General features: G+C 40.4%; 1 protein-coding gene across 9 annotated transcripts in view; it reads right to left on the reverse strand.

Moving 5' to 3' along the window:
* Positions 1–17,270, reverse strand: part of FAM13C (family with sequence similarity 13 member C) — a 401,019-nt gene that overhangs the window by 153,328 nt on the left and 230,421 nt on the right. For all 9 annotated transcript variants that reach the window (XM_028482088.2, XM_028482086.2, XM_055081352.1 and 6 more), the window contains one exon: positions 2,380–2,466. The gene's annotated coding sequence lies outside the window, so the exon portion shown is untranslated. The remainder of the gene's footprint in view (positions 1–2,379; positions 2,467–17,270) is intronic.

Genomic DNA, 17,270 nt, shown 5'->3' on the forward strand with positions numbered 1-17,270 from the left:
CGAACCCGTGTCCCCTGCATCGGCAGGCGGACTCTCAACCACTGCGCCACCAGGGAAGCCCCACAAGATATTTTTATTAAATAACTAATTTTCCCAATTTTTCTGAAAGCCACATCTACTGTCACTCGAGGCAGGAGATGGGTCAGCTCTATTGAAATGACTTGAACTAAGAATAGGAGAGAGAGTTCACTGAGTTGCTGGGCAGACAAAGACACATCCACCCCAAACCCCAGACTCAAGTCCCTCTCCCTCATTTCCTACAAAATTTTCTTTTACCTGCTCTGTTCTAGGCTTCCCCATTATTCCCTCTTTCTTCTCCAAGCATGGCTTCTCTGGCCTTTGCATATGTTGTTCTCCTAGCCAAGAAGGACAACTCTTCATTCTTTGTATATATAAGACTTATTCCACTGTCACTTTTTTGGGGCTCTTCCAAGCCCTCCTCCCCACTACTGCCACTCAGAATTGACTGCTTCCTTACCTTCGTTTCCCCAGAAGGTCGTTTGCATCAGTACAATGAACATAAGATTGTGCTTATAGAACTATTTCCTACACCTGTGTGTACTCCTGAAGATCAATTTCTATGCCTTACTTACATTGTATCCCTAGAGTTTTGCAGAGTAACTGACACACAGTAAGATACGCATAATATTTTATTTAAGGAATACACGAGTAAATGAACAAATGAGTTAATGTATACTATATAACTCTGCTGCTGCTGCTTACAAAGGTAAAATTTCCATAAGATTCTAAACCAGTGCTGAAAATGGACAAGGTCTAAAAGATGAGCCAGTATTGCAAAACTCAAAGCTTCCCCTAAATGGAAGAAGGTATTGGATTCGAGGCTTTTGTAGCTAAGAGTGCCCTGATATTTGTTTTCACATGCTGCTCTGCCATTTTTCCACTTTAAAAAATCTTTTTTTAGTTCTCAGCCAACAGGGCTACAGGGCTGAACAGGTCACATTTTGCTTTTCGTATCCATTATTCCATTTGATCCACATGTCAACCCTGTAAAGTAGCTATTATTATTTATTCTGTTTTATAGGGCTAGAAACAAAGGCTCTGAGGGGATAAACTTTGTCCAAGGTCACAGAGTTAGTAGATGTAACATGGAGTTTCAATTTACCTCTGCCTTCTTCATGGACCACGAAATATACTTCATGCACCAATTTCATTATCATTGTCACCCGATCGTATGATTGGCAAAGTGATAGGACACAGGGCAAAGAGATGGTCCACAGAAAACAAGAGTTACTCACACACCCAGATGTGAAACTGATACCACCAGGACTGATCACTCCAGGATGACTTCCATGGATACAATGTATATAAAGTACAAGTCTGATTATGTGGGGCAAAGTACAAACACACACAAATACCCACTGGGATAAAAATATATCAAAAGCTTAAATGCAGTACAGTTACTGATCATTTTAACTTTAACTTTCTTCTTCAGAATTTCCAATGTTTTTCATATTTTTGCAATAAATGTGTTCTGTGTGTATACAATCAGAACATGTTAGTTGAATAAAAATAAGGTACAGAATTGGATAACTGGGGAGCACTAGTGAATAGCACAAAAGCAAATTCAATATCTAAGAAATCAGAACATAAACTCACCAGCTCATGAATGTTCAGCCTAGAGACCTAGACAAAAATAAATAAAACCACCAGCCAGAGCAAGGTCCCTTGTCTTTGCCTACTGGCAACAGATGGCACTAGTTTTTGCTGGGTCTTTTGGACGTAAAAACAAGTGGACTTAAACACAATCTTCAGAACTAACCTGTCTTTAAGTAGGACAGCCTCCAAATATGGCAAAAGAAGTGCCACAAATAAATAGGAAATTCTTTATAAAGAGTACTAGTACTGACTTTAATGAAAAAATTAATCACAATGTTATTTATAAGAGCAAAAATTTGGAATTCACCTAAATATCTAAAAATGGGATAATGATGAAAGATAAAAGGTATGCCTAGATTATGAGTTATTACACAGTCATGAGTTATATTTGCTAAGAATATTTTAATGATTCTGGGAAATTATCAAGATATTATGCTATTTTTAAAAACCAGGATGCAAAATTGTATATACACATAAGCTCAACTATACAAATATATTATGCACAGAAAAGAAATTTACAACTAGCACTGAGTGTTTCTACACAGGAGAGTTATGGGATAAATTTTTTTAATGAATATTTTCTCTATATCCCATAATTTTTTTGAATCTATATCCCATAATTTTTGATGAACACTAATCAGAAGGAAAAAAATTAAAATCTTTCTTCTGTCTGTCTGTCTGTCTCTCTCTATGTGCCGCAGGGAGAGGGTAGAATGGATTTTACTTGACAGCCTGCTAACTCGCTTTACTGCTTTTAAATACCTGTATTGCTCCAGAGCCCTCCATTGTTTGGAGCAGGCCTGTTTCCAGCAATATCTCTATGCATCAGTCACAGTTAGTCGTTGGCACCTATGTTAGAGAGAAAAGTATTTAAAGGTGATTAGACCATAGAAGAGACTCCTGCAAAGGTCTTTAACTCAAAAGTCCAGAGAGGCCAGGCAGCCATCCTAAGCCAGTGAAGCAGGTGGGAAGGAGTCACTGCGGGTGGCGGTGACTGGACGGAGCTCCTGTTCTGTCTAAAGGAGCTACCTACAGCTCACCTGCAGCCCGTTGCTATGACGGAATGTGGGTCAAAAGTTGCCAGAACATACGCTTTTTAAAAAACAAGTTATGAATATGGATATTTTATATAAAATCCCTCAGTTGCAAATTATTTTTTTAAGCTATGTAGATCGAACAAAATGTTTCTACGGGCTGGATCTAACCAATGAATTTCCCTTCGCAATCTTTACTTTAGATACAAGGTGCAAGGACATGAACTAACAATTGCCTTGTGCTCTTCTGCCATTTCTCGTTTGTCCTCCTCAGGGCTGAGTCTGTTTTCCCCTTCTCCTCCTCTGCTCTCCTCTCCTCTCCCCTCCCCTCCCGCTCCCTTTCTTCCTCCCCGCTCCCTCTCCCTCCAGTTTGGCTTTCTCTGTTTTACTGTGCCCACTGTGAAATACGGCTGCCACACACACGGTCACTTCAGTTAAAATTAGAAATAGCTAGCCACAGAGAGAAAAGTCTCTCGGCACCACTGATGTATGAACAGGGAGAGGAGTTTCTAGAGAATGTGGTTTGGGCACCAACGGTATCCTGCACAGAGGATGGCAAATTGACTGGCTGGAGAATAAACTGCCTTAAGTAGGCATATTTGGATTTTAAAAAACAAAAATAAATTTTTGCACCCAAATGACCAAATATCTGCTATTTCTCAAGTTTACTATTTTATATGCAAAGTTACCAAACCTATCAATCTCACATACTCTCAGACTGGAATAACAGAGCCGACTTGCCATATTAATACCAATACTTATTATTATTCATGTATGTATACCACCTACAGTATAATCTCCTTATAATTGTTACATATACTCAGACCTGATGATCATTATCTAAGAAGATGTATGCTTTCTTATAGCTGGCAGTACATTTAGGGCTAAATTCTGTGCGCTAACACCTCTACTCCCACACAAAGGCAACAGGACAGAAAACAACTGGGACAAGAAGAGAAAGGTGAGAAGAAAATTATCACAAAGAACTCAGAAAGAGAATTGGCAAACTAAATGCCATTGGTCTTATAGTGTAGTCACAAAAGACAGAACAGGAGAGAAAACTGCATCTCACTGAATGTTCCAACACTTGTCCTTTTCTAATCTAGTTCCATTTTCAGTCTTTCTCATCCCATTCAGTAAATCAGGAGGTTCTACCATCTAGCTGACATAAATTTATCTTGCTTTACAAGTTTACATAAATTTCTTGTGTTTGGCTTTAACTGTAGGTAGACTATGGCCTCTAATCTCTTTATAACACAGCTTTTGTAGGTAAGAACCAAGAATTATATAATCAGAAAATTTTGGACTTATCAAGTCCTTAGACATCTAACCCCACATTTTATAGATGAGGAGCCCAAGACCCAAAGGCGTAAGTTGACTTACCTAGGGTCAAAAAGCTAATAACTGGCCGAGCCTGGGCTTGAATTCAGAACTGCTTAGCTTTAATACCTTCCTACTGTTTCACACAGAACTTTCCAGTAAGACAGATGACCGCTTTTGATGGTTAATTTTATGGGTCAACTTGATGGGGTCACAGGATGCCCAGATATTTGGTCAAACATTATTCTGTGTGTTTCTGGAAGGTGTTTTTTTAGATGAAATTAACATTTAAATTGCTACACTTTAACATTCCATTAGATTAACATTTTAATAGTAAGAGTAAGCAGATTGCCCTCAGTAATGTGGGTGGGTCTCGTCCAATCAGTTGAAAGCCTGAATAGAACAAAAAGACCCTCCCCCAAGGTAAGAGAGAATTTTCTAGCTGACTGTCTTCAGACTTCATGTGACACTGGCTCTTTCTGCCTGACAATCTCGAACTGAAACATTAGCTCTCTGTAGGTCTCTACAGAGAGACCTACACCACTGGAGGACAACCTGCAGATTTTGGATTTACCAGCCTCTGTGATTGTATAAGCCAATTCTTTACAATAATCTCTGTAGTTATATGTATGTTGATAGATAGACATATAGAAAGATGTAGATGTAGATATAGATATCTCCTATTGGCTCTGTTTCTAGGGAGAATCCTGACTGTTTATGAATAAGTGTATTTTCCTAAACAGTAATCATTTTCATGCTTTTTCTTCTATATTTTTACTTTTTCTAAAGTTCTCATGTTACAAAGTTTCAAACTGGACAGCAGGAATTTGTATCACGTGGAACCTTGTATGCCAACTCCAATGGGCTGACTGCCCTCTGCTTTCTAAGGCAACGGCTATCTCCTGGACCACACCACTGCTCCACTAAATTCCCTGAAATGGAAGGTAGGAGTTAAATTCTCAGGCCTCCATGTCCCCATGACCCTCATGCAAATTACTCCTGCCTTTTAGGACATGAATGTCAGGCAGTGGCTTCCTCTGCTTCCCAGGGGACTGATGGCACAGTCCATAAATGTGGAGAGTTAAGTCCCTACATAGTGAAACTTGACCAGTGGGAAATGGGGGACAGGAGAGTGTCAGATGGATAATCTGCCTTCCTTTCCCACTTGTCTGGACCACCTTGAGGTGCATGTCCTCCTCATAGCCCTTCGGGAGGGTCCTTCATGCTAAGTGAGCATGCTTCCTGAATGACTTGCCAATTCTCTTTGTGACTCATTGGGACATGGTAGCCAGTATGAAAATATATCAAGTCACACAACATTACATCTTTCTTTGGCCCACTTGCCTTCTTCCTCAGCCTTGCCGCCCCAGATTTATACCTCTAAAAGTTTCAGCACTTCAATTCTCGCCTTAGGCTCTGCTTGCTAATGGATCAAGGAAAAGAGACATTTTCTGAGTCAGGATTGATGATCGCTTAATAACAGATCGGTGTGGAGGTAAAGCACAGTTAAATTTGTCCAACAGCTATCTATCTGAAAAGTCAAAATAGAAGTTGGATATTTTTATAATAGCCAGACAATATCTTGCTTAAACATTCAGGGAATGAAGCATACTGTGTATATAAAATTCCCAGCTTGCTTGTAATTAAAATCTTTTCACCCCAAAACAAATGGAAAACCTTTGTGGTTTATGAGTCTGGGTTTATGAATGTGTTTAGAAAACATACTGTATGTTGACTGACGAATATCTTAAGATATTTCAGTGTTCGAGCAACGTTCTCACCATTAATCATGATGGCTTGCTACCAAACACAAAGATGATACCTGATGCCAGGTGGATGACCATCTTAGGGCTACTTAATATACCTTCTAGCCAAGACAATCTGTGATGTGTCTCCTTCTCTTAAAGTGACAAGTTGAGAGTTAGTTTGTTAAGTTCTAACTAACCAAGGTTTTCCTGACTATTATGGGCTGAATATTTGTGCCCCCTGAAGTTCATACATTGAAGCTCTAACACCCAATGTGATGGTATTTGGAGATGGGGCCTTTGGAAGTAACTAGGTTTGGATGAGGTCATGAGGGTGGGATCCTCATGATGGGATCAGTGCCCTTATAAGAAGAGGCCAAAGAGACTTCCCTGGTGGCACAGTGGCTAAGAATCTGCCTTCCAATGCAGGGGACACGGGTTCGATCCCTGTTCCAGGAAGATCCCACATGCCACGGAGCAACTAAGCCCATGCGCCACAAGTACTGAGCCCGCGTGCCACAACTACTGAAGCCCATGCGCCTAGAGCCCGTACTCCACAACAAGAGAAGCCACCGCAATGAGAAGCCCGTGCACCACAATGAAGAGTAGCCCCTGCTCACCGCAACTACAGAAAGCCCATGCACAGCAACAAAGACCCAACGCAGCCAAAAATAATTAATTAATTAATTAATCAATTTTTTAAAAAAGAAGAGACCAGAGAACTATCCACCATGTAAGTACACAGCAAGAAGACAACCATCCACAAGCCAGAAATAGGGCTCTCAGTAGGAACAGGAATCAGCCGGCACATTGACCTTGGACTTCTCAGCTTCCAGAACTGTGGGAAATAAACGTCTGTTAAGTCCCCCAGTCTATGCTACTTTTTATAGCAGCCTGAGTAGATGGATACATGGACACTGAAAACTTATCTCACCACTTGTTTCTCTCTAAACCAGAGTGCAAAAATAGAATTAATGGAGAGAATGAGAGGAAGAAAGGCAAATGATCAATGAAGGGTTCAGAGTAAAGTTGAGACGCAGTAATTCTGCTGAAATCTTCTCTAAACACAAAACCATTAGAGAAATAAACTTTCTCTGAAACTCAGAATTGCTTATGTTGACCTTGGCCTCTCCAAATACCTTAGGACATCAGAGCTGAATGCTCTAGACTGGATCCCATGGAAACAGCATTTAATGGTTTCATCCAAAGGCACAGTTAGGGCATACTCTAGTCAGCCAAAGGAACAAAAGTATCATCTGCAGCTCCTTAATTATATTTGCCCCAAGAGTTAATTTAAATTTGTTTAGTTGATTATGCAGAGAGAAAAACACAATCTCAAAATACCAGCTTTTCAAAAACCAGGGATCATAGAAGTCAAACCACAGATTTGGCCACTTACATCACCAATAACAGAGATTCTATAATTAGAGGTGAGCCAGCTGCAATCAGTTCTGATGCTGCAGACAGCTGGATCAAGCTGATTTCCTCTCACTTGTGTCAAGCTAGAATGTCCCATTTTCTCCTTTTTTAAGAGAAACCGGCAAAACAGTGTGATTCAGAAACACAGAGAATCTCTTTCCCCCACCTGAAACTCTAACAAAGTATGCTTTGTACCTATACACTTTTTTTCTAGCTTCACACATCTTCCAGATAAAACACTTTTATTTCCATGTAGCTGCTGGGTGAGATGCCTAGAAAACCTTTCAACTAGACTTCAAATTGATGGCATTAGGAACGGTTCCTCTGAACTAAGACCTAGCTCCAATCCCACACAAAAAGAACCCCTCGGGGCTTCCCTGGTGGCGCAGTGGTTGCGAGTCCGCCTGCCAATGCAGGGGACACGGGTTCGTGTCGCGGTCCGGGAAGATCCCACATGCCGCGGAGCGGCTGGGCCCGTGAGCCATGGCCGCTGAGCCTGCGCGTCCGGAGCCTGTGCCCCGCAACGGGAGAGGCCACAGCAGTGAGAGGCCCGCAGACCACAAAAAAAAAAAAAAAAAAGAACCACTCGGTTTATTTTCTCCAGCAGCAGCAGACAGCTGAGAAAGCTTAAGATTAATAACCGTGATAAGAGTCAAGATAATGATAACGTCAACAGTTTCATTATTAATAGAAAAGTAAGCATTCCAGGCTGGATGCTCCTTCCTCCTAATTCTAACCCATCGGGGGTTCCCACCCAGCCGGCACTCTGTACCTCCAACTCCTTTCTTCCACTGACTACCGGAGCTGCTGCTTGTCACCACTCTTCTGTCTTGTGAGGTGGGGGGCAGGCTCCACATTTGAATGTACAAGAGAAGACAAGGCAGACTGTAGCAATCAAGTATTCCTCACTCTTGTTTGCTTCCAAGATGGTATCAAAACACTAAAGGTCTCCCACAGCTTAGCAATGTCTCTATTTCACAGTTGGTAGAATCAGGGTTTGTAGGAATAGCCAACAGCATTCTAAGGCGACCCAAAAATATTCGCTAAAAATATATTCTTCCCTTCCTTATTACACTGCCAATAACATATTCACCAGTTGACCACCGCCAATTAAGCAAAGCCTAAAGAAATGTACATTGACTCCAGGACACACAAACTGCAGGAAAAATAATGAGTGGAACCCAAATCATTTAAACAGTTGACAAAATAAATGTTTAACCTTTGAAAACACAGTTCCCATTGGTTGGCCTATTAATTTTATTTTATTTTATTTTATTTTTTGCGGTACGCGGGCCTCCCACTATTGTGGCCTCTCCCGTTGTGGAGCACAGGCTCCGAACCGCAGGCTCAGCGGCCATGACTCATGGGTCCAGCCGCTCCGCGGCACGTGGGATCCTACCGGACCGGGGCACGAACCCGCGTCCCCTGCATCGGCAGGCGGACTCTCAACAGCTGCGCCACCAGGGAAGCCCCTGCTCCTGGAACTTTAAAAAATATTTAAATGATAACTCTATAGGTAAATCAAATTATGCATGGTACCTTTGGAAATGTTCAGAAATTAACAGATGTACTGAATAGTTTACTCCTTCTCCCCTTTCCCTAATAAACTTTCTTTGCCCCGCCAAATTTGCTTATTCCATTATTGTAAATATTTTCAAAAATTTTACTAAACCATGTGAGTTATAGAGAAGTACTGAGTAGTCTAGAGGCTAGAGGTTGGGGGAGGAGAGAGAATACTATGTAGACACAAGTTTTTCCAAAGGAAGCAAGCAGTCCTTTAGGGAAACTGAACCATCCTAACTTCTTATGAAATGAGACACAAAGTTCATTTCAATTGTTACTGCAACTCCAATTTCAATTCTTGGATTCCAACAACATGAACTATCCATTCTTTGATTACATACCGTGATATCCCAATTACGAGTTAAATTTACATGACTAGAAAATCCAGCTGACCCTGTTTTCAAGACCTTCAGAAAAATATTTATTGCTCTTTCCCAATGTAACAGTAATATGTTCGGGAGAGAAAAGTTGATTTGGAAAATGTAGAAAAGAGGAAGCAAACGCCTGCTTTTATTGGTTCTACCATTTAAATAGCAAATAGCTAATATTGACTGAGCTCTTTCTATTTGCCAGGCATTGTTGTTAGTGCTTTACCTGTATTCGTATCAATATATTTAATCCTCACAAAATTCCCAGGACATAGGTACTAATTTACCACCAATTTACTGATGGAGAAATCTAATCATAGTGAAGTTAAAACATGCCCAATTTCAACAACTCTTCCATATCAAAGTCAAATAGCCGTCCATTCAAGCGGCAGAGCTGGGATTTAAACCCAGGCAGTTTGGACTCAGATCTCACATTCTTGACTACTTTTCATACTTCCTGTCTCTTCAGGAGAGCAAAGACAGCTACTGTTAGTGCTTCCCTGAGCTTCTTTCCAGAATGTTCTCTCACAGAGTTAAATACACGGAGATCACGCAGACTATACTTTTCCATATATAGTCACCATAAACATCATTTTGAAGCCTCATGAGAGCAGATCCAGTGATTGTATCAAAATTTACTTACTACCCTTTTTGTTGTTGAACACTTGGTTGTTTCGCAGTTTTTACTTTTATGAAAAACACCATTATGAATATATGAAGGCTGGTTTTTACCTAGGAATATTTTGTTTAGTGTAGTTCAGGGAAAGGGAACCAGCGCATTAAAGAATCTGGTTACCAGCTGGGGGGAGGAGAGAAATAAGTGAGGGAGATTAAGAGGTATAAGCTTGCAGTTATAGAATAAATGAGTCATGGGTATGAAATGTACAGTGTGGGGAATATAGGCAATAATTATGTAATATCTTTGTAGAATGACAAATGGTAACTAGACTTATCATGAAGATCATTTGGAAATGTATAGAAACATGGAATCACTATGTTGTACACCAGGAACTAACATAGTGTTGTAGGTCAATTATACTTCAAAAACGAACAAACAAACTCATAGAGATCAGAATTGTGGTTACAAGAGGGGGTGTGTGTGGGGAAAGGAATTGGATAAGGCAGTCAAAAGGTATAAACTTCCAGTTATAAGACAAATAAGTACTAGGGATGTAACGGACAACATGACAAATTAACACTGCTGTACGTTGTATATGAAAGTTGTTGGGAATTCCCTGGTGGTCCAGTGGTTAGGACTCCGTGTTTCCACTGCAGGGGGCATGGGTTCAATCCCTGGTCGACGGACTTTCACTAAACTTTTTGTGATAATCATTTCATGATGTATGCAAGTCAAATCATTATGCTGTACATGTTTGTGTGTGTGTGTGTGTGTGTGTGTGTGTGTGTTGTGGTTTTTTTTTTTTTTTGGCCGAGCTGCAAGACTTGCAGGATCTTTGTTCCTAGACCAGGGATTGAACCCGGGCCCTCAGCAGTGAAAGCTCAGAGTCCTAACCACTGGGCTGCCAGGGAATTCCCATGCCGTACATCTTAAACTTATATGGTGCTATATGTCAATTACACCTCAATAAAACTGGAAGAAAAAAAAATAAAGCATATGACTACCTCAATTCATGCTATCAAATTGCTTTCCCAATGGATTGGCCCAGCAGTTTAATACCCCTTAGTGAATGAGAAGGCTTTATTTCCCATACCTCTAGGAATGGAATATTATCATAAAAACTTGTTAAAAGAAGCAGAGTTTTTGAATGAGTAAATAGTCTGTATATTTGTTTTCTTTTGAATTTACTTAATATCTAATGATGTTGACCATTCCTCCTCATTGTATTTTCACCAGTCACTTACTAAATCCTGATTAAGAGTTTACGTATGTGTGTGTATATTTGGTATAGATTCTTTATATAATAGAGAGAATTACCCTTTGCCTATGTTTAAAATAATATTTGCTACAGTTTTTTTCTGATTTGCTTGCCATATATTATTACTTAAAATATACAGGTGTTCTACAAATATTGTCTACACATCTTTTTTATTAAGTGATTTCTTCAAGAGTTATAAACTTTAATTTCCCTCACCCTCCCAAGTTTGAGAAATCTTTAATACACTTTTCCTTTTTCGATCGTTTGCTTGGTTTTAAAATCTTAAATCTCTAATCTCCCTGGAACTCGGTTTGGGGTAAGGTATTTAATTTCCATTTTCAGTGTGCATTATTCAATACAACAGTATTAACAGCACATAGGAATTATAAAAAGCTCTGGTTATATCTGGTTCTTTCCTACTTGTTCATATAAAGGTCAAGTTACTAAAATCTGTGCTTTATCTTATAATAAGTATGCAAGTAATAAAATAAATATAAAGTTTACTTCCAATCAAATGTATTTTCACTGGTATTGGTTATGTTTTGTGACTTTTATTTACATGCATTTAAACGTTTGTCATTCAGTTATTACAAAAAGTATGCACAGTAAGCCCAAGAAACTCATTTTGGTCTTCTGGAATTTGACCATACCAAGCTAGTAGGAATTTTAGATATCCTTCAAATAACAATTTAAGAACAAGCTTGGTTTTACAAGACCCTTTCTAAATACATTTTTAGAAATGTATTTACTCACGTACAACAATATTTTCAAGGGTGGGTAGGATCCTGCCTAGTCCAGAAATACCCATTTAAATTATAATCCAGAAAAAATTGGTAAAATAGCTGCTCTACTAATGATACAGGTTCTAGGGGCAAGAGACAAGCCAGTGTAGATGAAAGAAGGGACTATTCTTTCTAAATACTAGGTGCATTTGATCCCTTTTCCCAGAGTTCGGCCTTTGCCAACATTGACTCTACTCCCCTGTCTGCAAGTTCACCAGCTGTATGCAGCCTCTTTCCCTCCCTGAGTGCTCCTCGCACCTTCCCTTCCCTTCCCCCGCCAAACCCCACATTTACTTCGTGCAACCAATTTTCATCTAGATGTTAGGAGGGAAAGCAAGCCAGCTCAGTGAATGAATTCTGGGCAATACATGAATGACAAAGTCTCTTAACTCTCCAATATGCCAAAAAGATGTCTAACAGAGCAACAGAAAGACAGTCAAGGAGGCAAAGTCTCAAGAGGTGGTGAAATTTTTCATCTGTCTCCTTCCAGTCAAGCTGGTCTTGCTTGGAAGTGTAGTCCTGGCATCTACCCTAGAATGTCTCTGTCTCTTTACCGTCTCCAATACGGAAACCACATTTTCTAAAAGCTCTTCTTTATAGTAGGAACTGCAGAAAGATGACATCACTTATTCATAAGGGATAGTTTTAAGTCAAGTGCTTTGAAGAGAGGAGTTGTTTAGAGTGATAGCACATTGCAAATACACTTTGAATCAGTTTTGCCCCTGACTGTGCTTTGGTCTATTTATTGTCTCTGGGTTTATCAAGTGAGCCATTTCTACTCTTAGAAAAGATTATGTGGGGAAGGGCAATTTTTATTGAGCTCTCACCATGTGTTAATAATGGTGGTGTGATCCTCCTCTCTCACACACACACACACATACACACACACACACACATATACACACACACACACACACACACACACACAAACTCTAAAGGGAGAAATCCAAAGTTGGAACAGAATAGATTTAAACTGGAAGCAGACAACATGCTGGTAACCAAATAAACCACTGGATGAGCCAAATTAAATGATCCTGTTGTGAACACTCAAACCCTTGGCTGACCTTGGTTTTTATCTGCACAAAGCACCCAGAGCCCTGGGCTTGGAGCTAGATGGCAGATAAAAGATCTCCATCAGCCCAGGCCAATGGAATTGCTGACCCATCTTGCCAACATTCTTGACTTTTTTCCCACAACCTACTCCTCTTGTCAAGGTGCATATTTCCACAAGCAGCAATATTCAGAGCTCTATTGCAGCAAGAAAAAAAGGTTTGAACAAGGTACCTTGAAATTCACATGATAAAAGTGAGATTGGAATTAATGAATCACATTAATGTGATTTTCCCCACTGATCACTGTTAGTTTGTTCTCTATATTTGTGAGCCGGCTTTTTTGTTATATTCACTAGTTTTTTGTATTTTTTTTAGATTCCACATATAAGTGATATTGTACAGTTTTTTTCTCTGACTTATTTCACTTAGCATAATGCCCTCCAAGCCTACCCATGAAGAACTCACAACTTTTCTAAGTGCCAGAGCCTCATTTGAACTCTACAGGGTTTCAAATTCAATCCTATGCTCTCTTTCACTAAAGCATGATGTTATTCCTCAAAAACAGACTTAGTGCCTCCATTTATCTTGTTCATCTTAAGAAAAGAGATACTATGTCATGTACAATTTCCCTAAGATTCTTAAGATAATTACAACAGTGTTAAGGGGTTGCTCCTGATATCATGCCGGAGCACAATTTTATGCAAGTTTTTTGGGGGGATGAATGGGCTGCATATCCATCAGGCAGTGTGCTTATTTCACCAAATGTTTATGAGTCCTGAGTTCCATTAAGCTTGGAAGTCATGCTCCCTGTATCAGGCAGAACTTAAAGTTGGAAGTGACACAGACCCAACTTAAACTAGCTTAGGCTAAATGGAATTAATAGGCTCATCCATGAAATTACCGGAAGGAAAGAGGCGCAGTTGGACCTGCAAAACAACTGGAATCAAGGCCTTGGCCACAATCAATGCCCTCTCCCTCTCTCATCTCTGCTTTTCCAGGCATATTAGCTTCATTCTTTCAGACCGATTTCTTTTGCCTAGATCCTGACCACTGGGAACTACTGGATCTTAAAGGTCCCACCCTGACTTCATTTAACCTTAATTACTTCCTTAGTGCCTCCATCTCCAAAAATAGCCACACTGGGTGGTTAGGGCTTCAAGGTATAAATTTGGGGAGGGGGGGACGCAAACATTCATTCTATAACCAGGCCAGTAATTTTCTAATAAAGAAGGTTGCTACTTCCAGAATAGGGGAACAGTGCTTGACAGACAAAGCAATAGATGACCTGGTGCCTGCTGTCAAGACGTGGATTAAATGTGGAAATGTATATTTTAACAAGCAACTGAGATGGAGTGGGGCTAATTTTCTCCAATGAAAAATGTGGAGACTGACAAGCATGTATTGCTCTACTTCCGAGCTGAGAGAGGATGTTTACACTGGCCAAGCAGCCCCTCAAAATGTTGTATTGAAATTGCTGGATCATATGATGACTCTAAACAGACTCACAGATAGAGAAAGCAAACTTGTGGTACCAAAGCAGAGAGGGAAAGGGGAAGGGACAAATTAACAATATGGTATTGACAGACACAAACTACTATGTATAAAACAGGATATACTGCATGGCACAGGGAATTATAGCCATTATCTTTTTTTTTTTTTTTTTGCGGTACGCGGGCCTCTCACTGCTGTGGCCTCTCCCGTTGCGGAGCACAGGCTCCGGACGCGCAGGCTCAGTTAGTTTCTGCTTTACAACAAAGTGAATCAGTTATACATACACATATGTTCCCATGTGGAGTATAATCTGCAAAAATACTGAATCACTATGCTGTACACCTGAAACTAGTATAATACTGGAAATCAAATATACTTCAATATAAAATGGGAAAAAAGTTGTATTGGTTCTTCTTCAGTACACACAAGAAAAGGTGGCTGAGACCCCAAATTCTACACCACGGATTAGAGCCAAAATATTGTTAGCCGGGAAAACAGTTAAAGAAACGGATACCCGCCTGTGCAATTAAAAACATAACTGTCAGGAAAGCCAGAAAATATTTAAATTGTGCACTCTGATATCTCCTCCAAAATAAACCAGTTGCAAAATATAACATAACTGAAGAATTAAAACTTGCCGTAGAGAAATGTCAACTAAAACACAGTTAAATGTCAGGGTAAATCTCACCCTCCCAAAATAAAATCTTTGGTATTAAAATATTTGACCTGAGTTCCTTCTTTTTTCTCAGCAGTAATTACAGAGCCAGTTTGGTTAGCTAGCAGAGCACTGCTGGTTCATGATAATAAAATTATGACAGCTGATTAGTGAGCAGCTTCTAACGCTCAGTGTTTGGAGTTCTGAGTCCGATCTGCGAAACTGAGAAGATGAACCCCTCCTGCCAGGCAGTCATCAAGACCTTAGCTTCACACGTCCAGTACCTGCTCCCAGTGGCCAACGATGCTACCCAAATTCAGTTCTTCCTATTTCCATTTATTAAACCTGAGGGTTTTTTACAGTGATAAGAAAATTGTAATAACATTTAAATTTGACTTAAAAGAATGTGAAAGTCTTTTCAGGTCACTCTAAACCGGCCACCATTTATTTTAAAACAGGTACTTGGATGACCCATGTTTGCTGTGACATAATGAAGATGGACCTATTTAAGCGCAAATAAATCACTGATAAAAGGGGAAAGAATAGACTTTCCATTGAGGCATCCAGGGCAGAGTTTTAAACAGGCTTTGAATGGCAACAGGTCAGAACAGAGCTTATGGGGTTCTGGCGGGGGGTGGTTTGGCAGCGCTGCAAGGCATACAGGATCCTAGTTCTCCTACTGGGGATGGAACCTGTGACCCCTGCCGTGGAAGCATGGAGCCTTTTTTTTTTTTTTTTTTTTTTTTGCGGTACGCGGGCCTCTCACTACTGTAACTACAGAAAGCCCATGCACAGCAACAAAGACCCAACGCAGCCAAAAATAATTAATTAATTAATTAATCAATTTTTTAAAAAAGAAGAGACCAGAGAACTATCCACCATGTAAGTACACAGCAAGAAGACAACCATCCACAAGCCAGAAATAGGGCTCTCAGTAGGAACAGGAATCAGCCGGCACATTGACCTTGGACTTCTCAGCTTCCAGAACTGTGGGAAATAAACGTCTGTTAAGTCCCCCAGTCTATGCTACTTTTTATAGCAGCCTGAGTAGATGGATACATGGACACTGAAAACTTATCTCACCACTTGTTTCTCTCTAAACCAGAGTGCAAAAATAGAATTAATGGAGAGAATGAGAGGAAGAAAGGCAAATGATCAATGAAGGGTTCAGAGTAAAGTTGAGACGCAGTAATTCTGCTGAAATCTTCTCTAAACACAAAACCATTAGAGAAATAAACTTTCTCTGAAACTCAGAATTGCTTATGTTGACCTTGGCCTCTCCAAATACCTTAGGACATCAGAGCTGAATGCTCTAGACTGGATCCCATGGAAACAGCATTTAATGGTTTCATCCAAAGGCACAGTTAGGGCATACTCTAGTCAGCCAAAGGAACAAAAGTATCATCTGCAGCTCCTTAATTATATTTGCCCCAAGAGTTAATTTAAATTTGTTTAGTTGATTATGCAGAGAGAAAAACACAATCTCAAAATACCAGCTTTTCAAAAACCAGGGATCATAGAAGTCAAACCACAGATTTGGCCACTTACATCACCAATAACAGAGATTCTATAATTAGAGGTGAGCCAGCTGCAATCAGTTCTGATGCTGCAGACAGCTGGATCAAGCTGATTTCCTCTCACTTGTGTCAAGCTAGAATGTCCCATTTTCTCCTTTTTTAAGAGAAACCGGCAAAACAGTGTGATTCAGAAACACAGAGAATCTCTTTCCCCCACCTGAAACTCTAACAAAGTATGCTTTGTACCTATACACTTTTTTTCTAGCTTCACACATCTTCCAGATAAAACACTTTTATTTCCATGTAGCTGCTGGGTGAGATGCCTAGAAAACCTTTCAACTAGACTTCAAATTGATGGCATTAGGAACGGTTCCTCTGAACTAAGACCTAGCTCCAATCCCACACAAAAAGAACCCCTCGGGGCTTCCCTGGTGGCGCAGTGGTTGCGAGTCCGCCTGCCAATGCACACTTTTTTTCTAGCTTCACACATCTTCCAGATAAAACACTTTTATTTCCATGTAGCTGCTGGGTGAGATGCCTAGAAAACCTTTCAACTAGACTTCAAATTGATGGCATTAGGAACGGTTCCTCTGAACTAAGACCTAGCTCCAATCCCACACAAAAAGAACCCCTCGGGGCTTCCCTGGTGGCGCAGTGGTTGCGAGTCCGCCTGCCAATGCATGGGACACGGGTTCGTGTCGCGGTCCGGGAAGATCCCACATGCCGCGGAGCGGCTGGGCCCGTGAGCCATGGCCGCTGAGCCTGCGCGTCCGGAGCCTGTGCCCCGCAACGGGAGAGGCCACAGCAGTGAGAGGCCCGCAGACCACAAA

The sequence above is a fragment of the Physeter macrocephalus genome, chromosome 20, assembly GCF_002837175.3.
Source record: "Physeter macrocephalus isolate SW-GA chromosome 20, ASM283717v5, whole genome shotgun sequence".
In the NCBI taxonomy this organism is placed as follows: domain Eukaryota; kingdom Metazoa; phylum Chordata; class Mammalia; order Artiodactyla; family Physeteridae; genus Physeter; species Physeter macrocephalus.